The sequence below is a fragment of the Equus asinus genome, chromosome 8 (genome assembly GCF_041296235.1).
Source record: "Equus asinus isolate D_3611 breed Donkey chromosome 8, EquAss-T2T_v2, whole genome shotgun sequence".
NCBI lineage: Eukaryota > Metazoa > Chordata > Mammalia > Perissodactyla > Equidae > Equus > Equus asinus.
Genome location: NC_091797.1, coordinates 49,014,240 through 49,033,680, shown reverse-complemented (window position 1 = coordinate 49,033,680; position 19,441 = coordinate 49,014,240). Strand labels below are relative to the sequence as shown.

The following is a 19,441-nucleotide window of genomic DNA, read 5'->3' as shown; positions in this document are numbered from 1 at the left end:
GTGAAGGCCCGGGCTGGACCCCGAGCTGGGCTTTGTCCCGCGGATTAGAGGGCTCTCCCAAGGGACCGCGTGAGTGGGGATGGGCGGGGGAAGAGAGTTTTGTAACACTTGAAGCCCCTTTGAGTTGTTGTGGCGCGTTGAGTCAAGGGGAGTGAATCCGAGAGGAGGAACGAGGATGGAGAGCCCAGGGTGCGCCCCACCTCTGATTGTGTAAGCGCCTTTATCTTCTGGGGTTGACCCCCTACCCTTCGCATTTTGTCTCTTGGGACGATGAGAAACTGACAGAAACTCGATGCCAAAGTGGATTGTTCACACTGATTGGCAGGGAAAGTGCAGACAAAGAGGTGCATCTCCCGGAAACAATGATTTTGGAGATTCCCCCGCGTAGACGTGTGCGCGTTGGGGAGTGGGGCGGTAAAAGGGTGGTGGGTGTGGAGGGGACCGGGACAGGCATCTCCTGGGGAAAGTTTCGAGTGAGGCAGTGGGAGGAGAGGGTCGGGGCAGAGTTGCGATGAACTGGGGATTGAGCAGCCCCGGCTCGCCTCCGAGGTTCCCGAGCCGGGCGGGAGATGCGGGGAGAGGGAGGGGGCGGGGAGAGGAGGGGAGGGAGAGAGGAAGAAGGGGTGAGAGGGAGAAACCTGCCGCCGCTCGCCGCCTCTTTGTCTGCTCCGGGACTTGGAACAAAAGGGGGAACTCTGATGAACTCTCTCTCCTCCCCTCTCCCCCGGACGCCCGCCGGGGTATCTCCCTCTCCCAACTTTGCCGCCGCGACTTTCTCCTCTGTCAGGCCACACAAAAGTGTCCGAGCGCCTCGCAGACTGCAACGAGGGGCATGTCTCTTAAAAGTGCGACGAAGTGGAGAAGAAGGTGAGTGGGGATTGTTGTCTTGTTTACCTCTCTCCCCCTTAACTCGCCCCGCTCCCCGCCCTTCGGAGGACGGAGTAGTGCGGTGGCGAAGTTTGGCTGGTAAGTTGTGCCTCCTTTCCCTCCCTGTTCCCTTCTCTTTTGTTCTTTAACGAACTTGCATAGATTGTTTTATTTGTTTATTTGTAACAGGCAAAAGCCAAGCAGGCATTTCTCTCAAGTGCCTCATTATATGAGGAGCCGGGGGGATGGGAGAAGGGTCTCTCAAGGGGGCATTGCCTCACTTTCTCCCAAATGCGCGCATACCGCAGGAAAACGTGCTGAAAGGGATGGGGACACGTCCAGGCTCACCCCCACCCCAGCCCTGACTTTGGTCATGCAAAGAAAGGGATATGGAGGTGGGGGTCGTTTCCTCGCCGTCTTATAACTTAACTGCGGAGCGCTCTGCAGATCCAACGCACAATACCAAAAGCTGCAACAATAGAATGCAGAAGAGGTTTGGGTTGTAAGGGATTGGACTCTTGTGTTTGTGGTCAAGGGGGTTAGAGCAAACAGGTAAGACTTCAGAAAGTTTTCTTTGAGGCTGGGGTAGGGTGGAGGAAGCCACAGGTTCCCGACTGTCAGAGATGCAGGGATGGAGGGATGGGGCCTGGACCACTAGTTAGAGTCGGCCATCCCGTCCGCCCCTTTCAGTTTCATGACCCACCCAGAATAACCTAAGCTGTCCTTGCGATCCATCATCACTTCTCTCGCTTTACCCTCTCCTCTTCATTTCAATGTGTTTGAATAGAAAAGAGAACGTGAGTCCCAGAAGCTTCTCAGACTCAGGAGTCCGCCCCGCCTTTTGTGTTTTAACCTTTTGTTTCTATCTGCCACGCCCGCCCAAAAGAGGGATGGCTGTTGCTGCTTCTGCGGGGTGGAGAGGCAGCGCAGTTCCCTCCGTGTTTATGGGCCAAGGGAGACTCCCTAACTTTGTTCCCCAAGTAGCTTCACTTCGCAGTTTCTAGATTGGTTCTTGCTCATATGAGGCGACCACTCCACGACTAGTAAATATCTCCACTTTATATGAAATTTCTTTCAGCTCTTTTCCACTTTACCACGAAAGTTGTTTCTCCGTCCTGTCACTTGGTTATTGAAAGACAATTAGGGACAGAAGCTGGAAGTTCGTTGAAAGTGGGCAAATGTAGGATGTTTAGCTGTTAGGATGTGTTTAAATATTAAGAATGTCTGGAACAGACTTCTTGAATTCAACAATGCAAATGTAGGTCATTATTTTCAGGTATGTTCTATGGGATCAGTCCAAATACCAAGGTAATTTATCACAGTCTCTTCTTTTTTCTTCTGTCTCCCCTGGAGAGCTAGAGGCATTCCTCACACCCTTGGACTTAAATGAAACATCAAACTGAATGTATTGCTAGTAACTGGAGGAATCATCCAAACACAGTCTATTTCAACTTCTTAAAGTTATGATTTTATACAGTAGTAGCCATTATTTAGAATTTGCAGCTAGAAATGATTCAAGTACCAGAACTATATAGTTTTGAATTTTCATGTCAAAGACAAATATATTAATGCTATGGTTACCTTTCTTTAGAAACTTTAGAATGACTTGGAAGTTAACATTCATTAATTTCAATTGTATAGGTATAATTATTATTATCAGCATCTAGAAAGCGTCGTGCGGTGCGTTGACCTTCGCCATACTGCATTGTTCTTACTGGATCTTTCTATCAGTGAACATTATGGAAGTACCAGTGCAACATCAAGTCATTCCTGGATGAAAAGTTATCAGACTTGTTCTTTTGGAGTTACTTAAAAGTTAAAATGTCAGGATTTTTGATGATGCCTTCTCTAAATGGATTACTACAATTTGATCACTGGGAATTCTCCGCCTTAAAGAAGGTATGTTTCTTTTTAAATAGACTACAAGCACTTCTTTTGGGGGCTGGTGCTTATGCCATTAGAGAATTGTCTAGTTGTTTTGACCTGTTGCCTGATCAAAGTGATTTATGACTTTGGATTTCCTTGTTTTGAACTGGTTTTTGTAGGTTCATTTTCATTTGGAATGATGATTTGGGTACTTCTGATGAAGTTTTCTTAATTTTACAAAGTGTCCTTCAACATCAGCACATGTAATGAATGTGGATTGTATAGTCACTAAGGAAAGTTATGGAACAATAATGGGTCCAATAAATGTCTTATTTTATTTATGATTGATTTTGTTTTTAAATATCGCAGTGATTGTTTCTATACTAGCAGAACTTTCATGGTTTGCATTTTTTTTTTCACTTTTGACATTTTATTTTGGTAAACGAAATCCACAAGTGGCCAGAAATAAATGAATTCCTAATAACTGGAAGTCAATATAAAGTACAAGTTCTAGCAGAATGAAAACTTGACTATTTAATAACAAGAGAGGCTGTAAATTTACTTAATCTTTATGGTATACATCAAGTTTTTATGGTGGTCATTAAGAGTCTTATATTCCTTCTTTTAAGTCTTACAATTCAGTTTTGTTCATCTCTGTGAGAAAGCAGTTAAAAGTTCATATAAATACTGTTGGTAATATAAAAAGTATTTTGATACCGTATTTACTTTCCTTTTTAAGCAGTTGTTTGCCATGAAAAGTGAGCGTTTTCTTTGTTTAAAATAGATTGCTTTAAAATGACTTAAGTTGTAGGATTTGATCCTCAAAATGATTCAAGTTCAGGGTGGTTTTAATCCTAAAGTTGGAGGATATCGTTGATATATCACTGTAATTGAGAAATGTTAAGGTCTGGTCAAAGAAGATAATTGGGAATTGCAAATGTTTTTATCCTGCTATAAGCAAAATATTATGATTTGCTTCTTTCTAGTTGTATAAACTTAGACAAGCTACTTAACTTTCCTGGACTTTAATTTATCATCTATAAAATGAAGGTTTGGTTAAAGAAACTTTAAGAAATCTTTTAGCGTGAAGACTTTGTGATTTGTTGATTGTTCTTCTAATTAAGGTGCATCCTCTCTTGTGAAGTTTATGTTTGAATTGTTGAACAATAGAGTTAGTGACATGGAAACCTTCATGTGTATTAATAACCGTGATTTTGTATGAATGTTAGCTCAGGGAACATTAGTTCAGGAAACATGCTTTAAATTTTCTGTAAAGTATACTTTCGGCCGAGTGTCCTGTATGGAAATGTCAGATTTCCTCGAATGTTTTCAACAAAAGTTTATCTGCCGGAATATTTTTGAGGGGGTAGAGAGTGCCGTATTATTTTCCAAGTGTTTTACCTACAAACGTCTGAAGTGAATATGTTTGAATTTGTCCTGATGGCCACCCAGAGTTGGGCTCAGAGGTTTAGAAACAGACTTTGACATGAAACTGACCTGAATTTGAATCCCAGACCAGGCAAAGACTCATGGTGGTACCTTGGCCAGGTTACTTGATTTTCTTGCGTCTTTGTTTCCTCAATTGTAAGTGGGGATCATAACACTTATCCCATTGGGTTGTTGTAGGAAATATATTTTTAAAAAGCATATACATAAGAAAAAGCATAACAGAGTGCTAAGCATCTCTAAACATGTAATGAAAGTACTACTTTTACTGTTTACAATGAATTAGTGATGTTTTGATACTTCCAACTTTCTTCGTTGACTGCCTTACAAGTTTCAAGCCACATTAACCAAAAACATTCACCGAAATGTTCAAAGTCACTTTGGATAGAAGTTTTCACATATTTCAATACATTTTTTTGCTAAAAATGTGTTCTATTCAATTCTTTTATCCAATTAAGTGTGGATTAATTCACTTTGACAAACATTTATTGAGTCTTACTATGTGTAAGCATGTTGCCGAAGGTCATGGCTTCTTCTTGGAACATGTGGCCCTTCCATTTCCTTACAGAAAGTTCTATAAATTGAGACAATAGCAAGTTTCTAGAATTGATTTACTCAAATTCTCTGTTTTCAGTGCTATCAGTGATGACTACACAGATATAGTTTTAAAAATTTTGTTCATTCACTTTGTAGCTATGATATAGAGTGACGGTTCAGTGGTTTCTTGATGAAGACATCAAGAACTATAGCACATTTTCTGATGTTAGTTTTTATAGAATGGTCTTTATTTAAGTAAAAAACTTACAGTTAGTATAAAGAACACTTAGAAAAATACCATATCATTGTGAAATGAAGTTTAACGTCTTGGATTTTCATTTTCGAGATCTGTAATTTAGCAAGATACATTGTCTTCTCTGAGTTATTATTTAGTTTGAGGAAGATTATATTCATTTACCCTTAGGAAGTTTCTGATGGGAATGTGAAGGTATTGCTTCTTCTCATTTGTAATTTACCAGCAGATAGTTGCCTAGAAATGATAATGTTAAGAAGAAAAGTATGGAATAAATCACTATTAAAATGGGGGAAGATTTTTTCAGATATATCCAAAACTTTCTATTTGTAGACAACATTTTTTTAATCAGTAGATTATATATCATTAGTATAGCAACTACTAATAGAATAATTTATAGTTACAGAGTTTAAAATGATAAATTCCTTTAAATTTTTCTATATGATGTTAATTCTTAAAATATGACCAAATATATTTAATAACTTTACTAAAAGGATCAAGTGTTATACTCTGGGTTATTTAAAACTGTTCGTTGATGTAGATTAGCTTGAATAACTGAAACCAGAACGATTACCAAGGTATTCACAATAAACTTACATGGGAAGAAATCTACATATTAAGCTGTGCTTTCTAAAAATGGTGAATGTAATACGTAGTAAACATCTTATAAGTAAATAAAAAACATTTATTTAACTTTGAACTTTATACTAAGTCGAGAAGGTGATCACCTGAGTATTTTGACTATGATGTCTACTTATTTATTTGCTATGAGTTTCTTTAGGTATATAAGGTGCTCCCAGATTTACTTGGATTTCTTCTTTGGCCTCAGATTTGCTGATTTTTAAATGCCAGTCATTTCTAAGAACTTCAATGGTATTTCTGCCCATTATTGTTGAAGATACAGGTGTTTAGAAATATATTTATCATGAAACTATGAGGCCTACTTTGTTCGTTCACTCCTTCTTCACTCATTCTTTTAAGTAATGTTTATTTTAGTGCCTTCTGCGTGCCAGACATTGTTCTAAACACTAAGGATACAAAAGAAATAAAAACCCCTGCACTCTTGGAGCCTTTACTAGTGACAGTAAAATATATGTTAAAAGGTGGCAACTTTTATGGAGAAAAATCAACCAGGAAAAGAAGATAGGGAATAGGAGGGAAGGGGGTTGCAATTTTCAATGGGATGGCCAGGGATGCCCTCATGGAGAAGGTGACATTGGAGGAATGATATGAAGGAAGTGAAGGAGTGAGCTATGCAATATTGGGTGGAAGAGCATTCATGCAAAGGCATGGCAAGTGCTTGGTGTATCCAGAGAAAGCAAGGAAGGCATAGTGGCTGGAGTGGAGTGGGTAAAGGGGCCAGTGGTAGGAGATGAGGCTGGAGAGGAAATAGGAACATGGTGAGCAGATCACATGGATCCTTAATGGCCATTGTGAGGACTTGGGACTTTTCAGTGAGGGAGATGGGATACCATTGAAGAAAGAGTTTTAAACAATGATTGATCTGATATAACCAATGTAACAGGATGACTCTGGGGTGGGTTGAGACCAGATAAAAGGTCTGCAACGGAGGAAGCTGGGAGACCATTTAGGAAACTATTTCAGGTATCAAGTGAGAGGTGATGGCTTGGACAAGGGTAAAAGTAGCATGGAGGTAGGAAGAAGGGCTTGAATTCTGAAGACGTTTTCCTGGCGGATATTTTGGTGGAACGCATAGGAAATAGGAGAGAAAGAGTTTTTGACCTGAGCACCTGAATGGCCCGAATGCCCATTAACTGAGAGAAAGTGTAGGCTTGGGGTAGGGGAGATCAGGAGCTCAGCTTGGACACGTTAATTTTAAGATAGTTTTTAAGCATCTAGGCAGTTTGATCCACAAGTCTGGTTTTCAGGGAAGAAATCTAGAGGTACAAATTTGTGAGTTGAGAGAAATTAGATGCTATTTAAAGCCATGAGACTGGATGAGATCCCCAAGGAAGTGAGTATAGAAAGAAAAAGAGGTCTACATGCTGAGCCTTGGGGCCCTCCAGATTGGGAAGTGGGGGAGATGAGAAGGGGCTGCCACTGGGGCGGAAGCCCAGTAATGAGAGTGTGTCCAGGAGAAGACAAGCTCATCTGTGTCATGAACTGCTGAGAGATTGAGAAGATGACAGTTGAGAGTAGACCTTTGGGTTTAGGCATTTGGGACATCAGTGCTCATTGGTAGTCTTGGCTAGAGCAGTTTTGGTAAATGGTGAGAGATCACATCTTTTTCTTAATTTGTGTGGTCCATTACATACCTTTAAAAAAATCTTATCTCTTCTAACTAAAATTTGTCGGTACTTATTTTTTTGAGGAAGATTAGCCCTGAGCTAACATCTGCTGCCAATCCTCCTCTTTTTGCTGAGGAAGACTGGCCCTGAGCTAACATCCATGCCCATCTTCCTCTACTTTATAGGTGGGAGGCCTATCACAGCATGGCTTGCCAAGTGGTGCCATGTCCACACCTGGGATCCGAACCGGGGAACCCCAGGCCGCCGAAGCAGAATGTGGAAACTTAACTGCTGTGCTACTGGGCCGGCCCCAAAATTTGTCAATACTTTATAATTGATAAAATGCTTTCACGTATGTTACCTTAGTTAAGTCTCATAGTAGTCTTAGTGAGATGGGATGATAACATCTATGTTTATCTTACAGAAGAAGACATTGAGATTCAGAAGTTAAGTGATTTGCCCACAGTCACCCAAGTATAAGAGAGAACTGTCTTTGAACTTCGAACTCCTTGCTATTCACAATAGGGGAGAGAGTAGTGATAAAAAAATTCCACTATAATGTGACAGAGGTGCTAACAGTGGGATGTACAAAGTATAGAATTAAATCAGGAGAGGGAATGATTATCTTTTGGGGTCAGAGAAGACTTTCCTGAGTTGGGATTTGAAAGACGCATAGTATTTTAGCATGGAGTCAAAGGGAGGAACATTCTAGGCTCGGAAAATATGCTATGCAAAAACATGGAGGGATGAAACATGGGATGATAACTGGAGTGTATTTGAGATGCTTAAGCTATTTGGTTCATGCTAAACATGAAGGAGAGTGGATGAGAGGCTGGAGTGATAACAGGTGCTAGTTTAAGCTTGGACTGAAATATGGTTTTAAAAACAACTACTGGGCCGGCCCCATGGCTGAGTGGTTAAGCTTGCACACTCCACTTTGGTGGCCCAGGGTTTTGCCGGTTCGAATCCTGGGCGTGGACATGACACGGCTCATCAAGCCATGCTGAGGTGGCGTCCCACATGCCACAACTGGAAGTACCCACAACTAAAAATATACAACTATGTACCGGGGGAGTTTGGGGAGAAAAAGGAAAAATAAAATCTTTAAAAAAACAAAACAAAACAAAACAAAAACAACTACTAGGTGCCATCTTAAAGGTACCTCATGTCACATTAGATAGTTCTATGCACCCTAGTTAGAAATGCCTGAACGTATATACGTCACAACAAATGCATTGTCTTAGTCACTTTGGGCTGCTGTAACCAACCATAGACCGGGTAGCTTATAGACAACAGAAATTTGTTTCTGACAGTTCTGGAGGCTGAGCAGTCCAAGATCAAGGCACTGGCAGATTCAGTGTCTGGCAAGGGTTGGCTTCCTGATCCATAGATGGCTGTCTTTTTGCTGTGTCCTCACATGGTGGAAAGGGAAGGGAGCTCTCAGGGAGCTCTTTTCTAAGGGCACTAGTCCCATTCGCTAGTCCCATTCGCTAGTCTTCACTCTCATGACCTAATCACTGCCCAAAGGCCCAGCCCCAAATACTGTCACATTGGGGATTAGGTTTCAACATCTGAATTTTGGGGGGATACAAACATTCAGTCTATAGCAGGCATATTTTCAAAATTCTATTCTTCTTTCAAAATTAAATGTATATGTGACTCATATACCACTGAAGAGGCTCTGGTGACTCTGTTTCTAGTCTGTGTCAATCAGGATGCTTTTGGCTTCAACTACGAAAATACTTAACCAGAAGTGGCTTTTTAGTAAGGATTTTTATTTTACTTTTTGGTTTTCACATTAAAGAAATTTGGAGTAGGACTATCCAGGACTGGCTAATTTGGCCACTCAGCAGTGTCATAGTTCTTGATTAGCAGACTTTCTCCTTCTGGTCCCAAGATAGCTCCTGTGGCTTCAAGCATTATGTCCCCATTTGGGAACCTAAGATAGGAAGGGTTGAATTCTTGCCATTCGTGTATATATATATATTATATTTTAAGTGTGCCCTCGTCAATGATTTTTTTTGGTAAATGTGCAGCACTGTGCACACATTACTGTTTTTAGAACTTCTTATCACTCTTAAAATACCCCCGTGCCCATTTGCAGTCAATTTCTGTTCCCACCCACTGGTCTCACACAGCCACTAATGTACTTTCTTTCTGTCTATAGATTTGCCTTTTCTGGACATTTCACACATAAATGGAATTAGACGATTAGTGGTCCTTTTGTCTGGCTTCTTTCATTTACTGTCAAGTTGTTGGGGTTCAGCCATGTTGTAGCATGCATCGGTAGCTCATTCTTTTTATTGCTGAGAGGTGTTCCACTGTATGGATGTACCAGATTTTGTTTTTCTGTTCACCAAATGATAGACATGTGGGTTGTTTCCATTTTTTGGCTCTCATGAATAATGCTGCTATGAACATTTATGCGTAAATTTTTGTGTATATTATGTTTTCATTTCTCTTGGGTGGGTAGGTAGGAGTTGAATTGCTGCATTGCATGCTAAATTTCTATTAAACTTTTTAAGAAACTGCCAAATTGTTTTCCAAAGTGGTGATACCATCTTACAGGTTTGAGCGTTCCACCAGCGATGTATGAAGGTTCAATTTCTCCACATCCTGGCCTTTTATAGCTTTTTAAGAGTGAGGAAAACTTTCAAGGAAGTCCGCGAGAAGATTTCCCAGGGTAGCTACAGAAACCCATGACAAAAACTAGTCACTAACAAGGGGAATGTGATTACTCTGAGAGGCTTAGACTGATCAACTAGTACTCTGGGCCTGGGAAGGGGCCCGTAATGCCAACTGGTGCCAGGTGTCAGAACAAAATGGAAGGGGCGTGATTCTTGCATAGGTAACCAACAGAGTCAGCCGTATGTCCGTGTGTCAGGTTAAGGACGTATTATTGATTTAAACATAAAAAGTAGAGCTAAGTGCTGTGTTTATATAACAGTTATGATTTAAAAGGTAGCCGCAAACTTGAACAGAAATAATCCATTCTATTAGAATTCAGGTTATTCTCTGCTTATCACATTAAGAATTTCTGAAAATTAACCTGTCCAAACTAATAGCAAAACAAGAAGCGCCCTGGTGAGTGACTCTGGGCAGTTGCTAAGCCCCAGCATTCCTTTCCTATGAAGCACCGTGCGACTTTTTTGGCATCCCAGTAACAGTTTTTTATAATCTTGGTTAAGTGTAAGTTAACAGCCACCAAATCCTTGGCTTAGGATCTAGAAAGATATTTAGACTATGTTAAGGGTTGGACACTTGGCAGCAACTTGAAAAAAATTATTTGAGCTTGGATGGGGAAAGAAAAGAAAGCAAGACTATATTTTCATAGTCCTACCTTATTTTTTATGAACTCTTTTAAAATATTTTTTTATTGTGAGGTATAACATACATAAGAGGTAAACCAACTATACGTGTAGGATATTGATGCTGCTCTCTGTGGCGAAATCCAGAACATGTGGGTCATCATGTTTATTTCAGTGGAATGATGGAGTTTCAAGCGATTCCTGCTTACAAGTTCCTGAAAATCTGAAGCAAACATTTTGGTAATTAGAACGCATCAATAAATAATTCTGATAATGTAGGCATAGCTGCAGAGAATTGTGGGAGGGAATTATGTTTGAAATTGACTTCTATGACACTCGTGCTCTTGAAATTATTTTCTGGTTTCTTTCTTCAAATCTTAGAGTAGGTACCAGGATAAACTATGATACCAAGAACTTGGTAATTATAGTTTTAATACTAACATTTTGAATTATACTGTGACTTTAAAAAAATCCAAACAACTCTGGTAGTTCTCTCTTCATTTTGCAGATGAAGAAAGCAAAGAAGAGAAATGTAAGTTTCTTAATTATGGGTCTTACTCGCTATGAAGTATACATTTTAAAATTTATAGTTCAGTGTTCTATTTCTCGAAGTCATAACTATCACAGAAAACTCAGACATTTGTGCAGCTGTATCTTATACATCCTCTTGTTTGAGTCTCGCTCGAATCCTATGTTGTAGTCCTTAGTAACATTCTCATTTTACAGGTGAAGAAATTGGGGTTCAGAGAACATTCTAGCCCAATTAATCAAACTAGTAGATGGAAAAATGCGAATCTAATTAATTAGGGACCAGCACTGTAAATGAGGACAAGAGAGAATATCCCCTCGAGAAGTCCTATTCAACTTGATAATGTTTCACACTGATGTGATTGACTCTTATTCTGCAAATACTGTGAATGTATTTTGAGACCCAAACATTAATCAGGCTTAAAAAGAGGACAATCTGCTTGCTGGTGTTTTTATATTCCTGAGCGATTGTGTTGCCAGCAGCAGTGGAGAAGCCAGCGTGATGGTAAAACTAGTCAGTGTTCAAGAGCTTTACCTGTCAGATTTTAGTGGGATGGTGTCATTATCTGTAATGAACTTCCCAAAGATGATACATAACAATATTCATAGGATCCCAGTTCTGTAGCAAAAGAAAAATGGTTTTTGCATCATCTTTTCATCTCCTTTCTTCTTCAAGTCAGACGTCCAAGGGACAGCTTTGGGCAGGCTTACAATTCTAAACACCCTGAATAGAAGACCTCCCAATGGCTACACCTTGCTTTGTGCCTGAGCTTAGGTCTCTTTGTCTCTTCTCTCGTATATATGACAAGGGACTCTGCAATGACATCTCTTTTTATTTTTTGAGGAAGATTAGCCCTGAGCTAACATCTGCTGCCAATCCTCCTCTTTTTGCTGAGGAAGACTGGCCCTGAGCTAACATCCATGCCCATCTTCCTCTACTTTATATGTGGGATGCCTGCCACAGCATGGCTTGCCAAATGATGCCACGTCTGCACCCGGGATCTGAACTGGTGAACCCCGGGCCCCTGAAGCGGAATGTGTGCGCTTAACTGCTGCGCCACCAGGCCGGCCCCTGACATCTCCTTGTTCGTAGTTCTAGTCCTGTACTGGGCTGTCTCCTTCGGCGGGCAGCTGCTCTGGACTGTGATGAGCCTCTAGGGACCCTTCTTGTCCTTTTCAATGGGCCTAGGCCTGGTCCATGCCTTCCATGCCCCGTCCCAGGATTGGTGTTACTAGCCTTCTGGATATTACCGCTCTGATACGGGGATAGAATCTCTTCTCTAAAAGCTTAGAGCAGAACTGAGCCAAGCTGTACATGCTTCGCTTCCTTTCCCCTGGGTCTGGGTAAACCCTGTTTGAGCCACACCTTCCGATGGTGTGAGTGTCTTTAATTGGGAGACTTCCTAAGCCCCTGCTTTTCAATATTGGCCTGGGAGGAAGAAGAAAACTTGAACCGTCCTCAATACTCCACACCAGAAGTTCCATTGCCTACACTTTTTGTGGTCCTGTTTTGTGTCCTTGAGGCTCATTTTGGCCTCATCCTGCATCTTCACAGCTCCTGTTTGTGTTGAAGGGGTGAACCTTAGATACTAGAATGCATTAGAATGTATAACTGAGACACTTTCACATTCTTTCATTGGGATGCAGGGAAGATATAGAAGAATGTTGTCTGAAAACTCAGGAAACCCAAGGGTGGGTGGTTATCAGCTCTCTGTCCTTGGGGGTGACCCCATGTTTCTATTCCTCGTTCTGTTTTGCCCCCACCGCAAATTGACATTCTGGAGAGCTGCCCTTTCCCTTTTGCTCCCTTCCTCTGGAAATACATCACATGGCAGTAGCACACCAAGGATGCTAGTTCCCAATGGTGGGTCAGTGTGGAATGGAGAGCCCATTAGGGGTTGGCACAATTATTTATGTGACTACCTTGCTGAAATACTTCTTACTGTATTTGGCCTCAGTGATTAGAATAAAGAGGTGGTGACATAACAACAAATTACTAGCATATGTTTTCCGCTTCTTTTTATTTTTTGCAGATTAGTATAGTCCCAAGAATAAATAAAATTCACTATTGTCACCCTGTCTTTGGGTAAATAAACCTTGGTTCTGTCGTAATAAATTTTTAGCATTTGTCTCAGCGTGGGAATTTGGGTGAAAGTTCATGGAATGTTTTTCTTCAGAAATTTCTGTTGAATTCTGCTGGACTCTGAAGCTAAATTCAAAATTCTCACTTGACTATGATGATTAAACTACTAGACCTAAATGTATTGTGTAGGTTTCTAGCCAAATGGCTGTAAGAGTATATTGGAGATACAAGCAAACAAGAGCAAGAAGCATCACGTTACCCTTATCGTAACTCCAAGGCCTGGCTCTGGCGGGGCTTCCTCCGTTCCCAGGCTTTGTGTGTTTTGTCACTGGCCTAAACTCTGCCTGGTCCTATGCTGCTACTGCTTCTTGTCCTCGGTTCTTACCTTCTTTCTACCTCAATCCTCAGCACTGGCCAGTTTCAGTGGATCCTGGCTAACCCCATGGTCTCAGGTTCTGCCTCCTGTTCTTATGAAATAATTTTGGATGCTAACATGATGCTAAAAAAAAAAAAGTCATCCAACGTATTTCCATAATCTGAACTCTTCATTTACCATCGCTTCTGCCCTTCTCCAGGGCATTGCATTTATTCGGATGCCAAAAATGACATCCGTGAAGCATGGTGAAATACAGCACCTCTCAATCATCTAGTAAGGATTAAGCCGTGCTGAGTACCATTTTTGTGTCAAAGGTATTTTCGTGTTCTGATTCTTTGAAAACTGGTGATAGTTAAATAATATATGTGGTGATTCTTTATTAACCAGACTATTTGGTGAATCCACATAAGGAATTGTGACGAACTAAGTAAAACAGGTTAGCCTTGCTGGGAGACCTTCTGCAGTGATGAATAAGAAGAGTAGGGCGTTTTATTTTGAGTTGCTTAAACCCAGAATGAGCAATATTTAATTCTGAGCCTAATTTATAAGCAGCTGTTGATTGCAACTCTGTTGTTCGTAAAATTGAATGCTTCGGAGAGGGTAACTAGATGCCTGAGTGCAGGGAAGGAGGGAGAATTTTAATGGTATCCTTTCGTGTATCTTCTAAATTTTGAACTATGTGACTGTATTTTTACCCAGTCCTAACAGGAGCATGAAAGGAAAGAAGGAAGGAAGGGAGGGAGGAAATAAACTGTTAATTATAGGAAACAATACACCAATTAAGTAATATTTCTGTGTCATATGCTTATATAAAGCGCTTTGCAGAGCTCTCAGGAGATAAAAGCATATAGTAAAAGGAACTCTTCAGAGATTCCTATATGCTGGTCTTCAGGGATATGATTTCTAAACCTGTCAACAACCCCATGAAGTAGGCATTGTTTCCACATTTTGCAAGTGAGGAAGTGGAAGGTGTTGATGGTAGAGCTGGGAGTTGGACCCAGGAGTGTCTGACTCCAAACACTCGTCATGCTGCCTATCTCAGTCAGCTTGGGCTGCTGTCACAAAATACTGCAGACACTGTGGCTTAAACAACAAATACTTGTTTCACACCGTTCTGGAGACTGAAAGTCCAGTATCAAGGTGTGGGCAGATTCCGTGTAAGGTAAGGGCCCTCTTCCTGGTTTGCGGACAGCTCCCTTCTTGCTGTATCCTCACTTGGTGGAGAGAGAGCTCTGGTCTCCCCATTCCCTTGTAAGAGCATCAGTCGCATCATGGGGGCTCCACCCTCATGACCTCATTCAAACCCAGTTACCTCCCAAAGGCCCTACCTCCAAATGCCATCACATCGAGATTAGGGCTTCACCATATGAATTTTGGGGGAGACACATTCAGGACAGCACTGCCTCTCCAAGAAAGATGTGGCCTAAGGGATCTGTAAATATTCTGTAGCATCAACTCACTGATCAGGACTGGCCCTGAGCCAAATCGTCATGTAGGGGAAATTTGACTGCTACTGTCTACACTTCCCATCCTCTCTATCAGCTTTTCTCCCTGTGCTGTGTTCTTTCCTTCCCTTTGTCCTCTTCCCTTTTCTTGGTCATCCAGAGCAACTGAGTCTCTCAAGATGTTATTCCATCCGTCCATCCATCCATCCATCCATCCACCCACCCATCCATCATGCATCCACTCATTCAAATGTCATTGAGTACCTATTATGTGTCAGGACTGGACTAGGTACTGGGGATACAAAGTTAAGCAAAACTGGACATGGTTCCTGCCATCACGTAGCTTAAGAGGAAAAGAGGCATCTGTGTATTAAGAAGGTTTGGGGAATGCTATACTCTATGTGTAGGTCCCTTTTGGAGGCTCACTAGGCCTCTACACACCCTGAGATGTCTGGTGGTTAGAGTTTCACTTTTTTTTTTTGGTGAGGAAGATTGGCCCTGAGCTAACATCTGTTGCGAATCTTCCTCATTTTGCTTGAAGAAGAGCAGGCCTGAGCTAACATCTATGCCGTTATTCCTCTATTTTGTATATGGGTCGCTGCCACAGCATGGCTTGATGAGTGGTGTAGGTCCGGGCCTGAGATCTGAACCCGCAAACCTGAGCTGCCTAAGTGGAATGTGCCAAACTTAACCACTATGCCACTGGGCTGGCCCCTCACATTTTTTTTTTTTAATTTCTTGAATATGGAGTCATGATCCCCTCTGGTTTTTTATTTTGTTTTTGTCTTTTAAAACTCGCAGACCATTCATTAACAAAACTCCACAGAACTAATCTTTTGACAAACATGTACTTTGGAAACAATGACTCTGAAGGTTTCTTTCATGAAGACTCAGTCACTTCACAATTTAATGTATAATCCACTACAAAATAATATCTGAATTTAAGTGGTGGGCTTTAGTCCAAAGAAGAAATGTGAGGAATTTTAGGCACTGTGACGTGTCCTGTAGTGTAATAATTTGGGGCAGCAGAAACCTTTCTGTGTCTCTGAGGTCACAGAAGGCAGTTGCTCACCACAGCTGTGAAAAGACTGGCCCCAAGACAGACAACAACAACAATAAAAACGAGAGCCAGCCCTGATGGCCTAGTGGTTAAGTGGCACTCTCACTGCTTCAGCGGCCTGGGGTTGTTTCCCAGTTGTGGAAACAAACTACCCATCTGTCAGTGGCCATGCTGTGGCAGCGGCTCACATAGGAGAACTAGAAGAACCTACAACTAGGATGTACAACCATGCACCAGGGCTTTGGGGAAGGGAAAAAAAAGAGGAAGATTGGCAACAGATGTTAGCTTACGGTGAGTCTTTCCCTGCAAAACAATAACAACAACAAAAAACAAAAATAGCAATGAAAAAACTTTACAAGATCATAATGGGGTGGAACAGAAACCTGGAGGAGTGCCGTAAAATAAAGATGATGTACACAGGAGAGCATGAAGAGCAGCCAGAATGACAAAAACTGTAGGGCTGAGAGTGGCCCTGCAGAAGCTCACAAAATCATTAGAGAACAGCTGAGAGAAGATAAGCAGAGCCTCGTCCCCTCCGAGGGGCACCATCCCAGTTTAGGCAACACGGACCGCATTCCCTAAACTCAGGCAGAAAGTTTTTTGATGCTACACAGTTTAGCGCCTACTTAGGCTGCTTTGCTGGGTTTTCAGTCATTTCAGTTCGATTGATGGTAGCCCTGTCTCCCCATAGAGGCCGGGTGGCTGTGGACTGGATAATGGCCCCCCAAAGAGATCAGGTCCTAATATCTGGAAACTGTAAGTGTTACCATATAAAGAAGATGGTCTTTGTGGATGTGATGAAGTTAAGCATCTTGACGTGCAGAGATTATCCTGCGTTCTCTGGGTGGGCCCTAAATCCACTCACCAGTGTCCTTATAAGAGAGAGGCAGAAGGAGAGCATCCCCACAGATGACAGCAGAAGGTGATGTGAAGACGATGGCAGAGATCGGAGTGATGGGGCCGCATGCCAAGGAATGCGAGCAGCCACTGCAAGGTAGAAGAGACAAGGAGCAGACTCTTTCCCAGAGTCTCAGAAGGGAACGTGGCCCTGTCTACACCTTGATTTTGGATATTTGGCTTCCAGAATCTTTTTTTTTTTTTTTGAAGAAGAAGAAGATCAGCCCTGAGCTAACTACTGCCAGTCCTTCTCTTTTTGCTGAGGAAGCCTGGCCCTGAGCTAACATCCGTGCCCATCTTGCTCCACTTTATATGTGGGACGCCTGCCACAGCATGGCTGGCCAAGCAGTGCCATGTCTGCACCTGGGATCCGAACCGGCAAACCCTGGGCCACCGAGAAGCAGAACATGCGCACTTATCCGCTGCGCCACCGGGCTGGCCCCTTCCAGAATCTTGAGAGAATAAATTGCTTTTGTTTTAGGCCATGGAGTTTGTGAAAATTTGTTACAACAGCTCTAGGACGCCAATACAGGTTGTAAACTCTCTGAGGGCTGGGCAGTCTCCTCTCTGCACTTGACTTCTACTCAGAGTTCTGTACGTAACAGGCACTCAAATACTCGAGTACTTGAACTGACTTCTTCACTGGTTCAGAATTCAGAGCCTGAAGACTTGTATTTAAAATTTTATTGGAAGAGAAGTGAGACCAGCAAGATCTGAGTATTCATTTGCAAAAGAAGAAATTAATGCCCCTGAGGCTTAGTTTTTTATGGGTTTATTGCATCTTGAAGCTTGGATTTACATTGCCTTTTAATGGAGCAATTCCTTTGCTAGGCTGGAATATTAATAACACCACCAAGAAGACTTCATCTAGCAGAACAAGAAAAGCGAGTCTTTCCAGGCAATGGTTTGATGTCTTAATTAGATAACTACCTTGGTGCTTGCTTTCTCTTCTTTTGCACTGACTATATCTAAACGACAGTGTTCTGGGATTTCTGGATCAAACACAAAATGTCTTCTGCTCAAGTCTTCCATGAAATGTAATTTTGAAACTATGAGCTTGGTTCTTACTCAAGCAGAACCCTGAGTGTATTTACTGGAACTTCAGCGAAATGGGAACCGCAGTATCATGTTCTTGGGGAAATATAAACAGTTTGTTTTTGCAGTTTCTTTTCTTTTCTGTCATTCTGCAGAAAAGAATCTGGAATCTTGGCCCAGTAGACTGGCCTGGTGGTGAATATTATTCTTGCCAATATTATGGCATTTCTTATGGGCATTTTGTTTTTCTTCTAGGATCGCAGTTACATGTAAAGCTAAGTAGGAGTTAAAATAACTTGCTAGAACATTTTACCAAATATTATGAAACTAATGGCAAAGGAAAGGGAAATTACGTACCATACAGCATTGTGGCCACTGTGTTGATTTTGTTTTTGTTGTTTATATGGAGCATAGGTAGTGGTTTCTTTCCAGATTTGCTGTGAGATTTTTTTTTTAAGCATTCTTGATGCCACATAGAAATATGAATACACTATGAGACTGCAAGCTTTTGCAGATATTTACAGTAGTACAGCTAAAGTGAAATCGCAGATATTCCCCATCTTGGCTGTGCAGGTGGGTGGGGTGAGGATTAGGTTTGGAAAAGACCATTTTCCCCATTGAATTGAACTTGTATTTGCACGATTACCTTTTCTTCTGATTCAGGTTGAATTGACATCAGGCAGTTTTAACTTTAAGTCAACCCACCTTACATGTCCAATTAAAGAAATCCTTGCATTTTTGTTGGCACCATCCCCTTCTCTCTCTGCCATGTTTTTTTAAGATTTTATTTTTCCTTTTTCTCCTCAAAGCCCGCTGTACATAGTTGTGTATTTTTAGTTGTGGGTCCTTCCAGTTGTGGCATGTGGGATGCTGCCCCAGCATGGCCTGATGAGCAGTGCCATGTCCACACCCAGGATCCGAACCAGGGAAACCCTGGGTGGCCGAAGTGGAGCAGGCGAACTCAATCACCTGGCCACGGGGCCGGCCCCCCTGCCATGTTTTAAATATGCTCCAAATATGGAGTTTTTACTACTAATAGCTACAGCCTTATCACCAAAGTATTAAGCGGTGTGATTGGGAGTTTGCCTAAAAGCTTCCTTATGAAATTCCCTAGAGACGGGCGCATGTTCCAGACGTTGCATTATTTTCCTTGGGACATAGCAGTTGGTCAATAAATAATTATTTGACCAAATGAATTAATGATTGAATAATGATTAAAATGCACAAGTTTTTGTGTCAGCAGAGCCTTAACCAACAATTGAGGTGTCCTGGGCTTACATATCAACCTTGTAACTCATATGTGGTGAAGATGAGCACAGAAGAGTGTTCTTAACAGTTTAGCCAATGCTGTCCAAGAGAAATATAATGTGAGCCGCAAATGTCAGCCATGTAATTGAAAATTTTCTAACAGCCACATTAAAAAAGGAAAAAGAAACAAATGAAATAACTTTTAGTAATATATTTTAACTTAATATATTGAAAATGTAATTT

At 41.5% G+C, this 19,441-nt stretch overlaps 1 long non-coding RNA gene across 2 annotated transcripts in view; it reads left to right on the top strand.

The window, feature by feature from the left end:
• The first annotated feature begins 731 nt into the window (after positions 1–731).
• The window catches only part of LOC139045987 (uncharacterized), a 366,411-nt gene continuing 347,701 nt past the window's right edge, over positions 732–19,441 (top strand). The window contains exons 1-2 of one of the 2 annotated variants that reach the window (XR_011505560.1): positions 732–867; positions 2,509–2,766. This is a non-coding gene — a long non-coding RNA (uncharacterized lncRNA). Of the gene's footprint in view, positions 868–904; positions 967–2,508; positions 2,767–19,441 lie in introns of those variants that run through there. The other variant, XR_011505565.1, reaches the window with a different exon arrangement.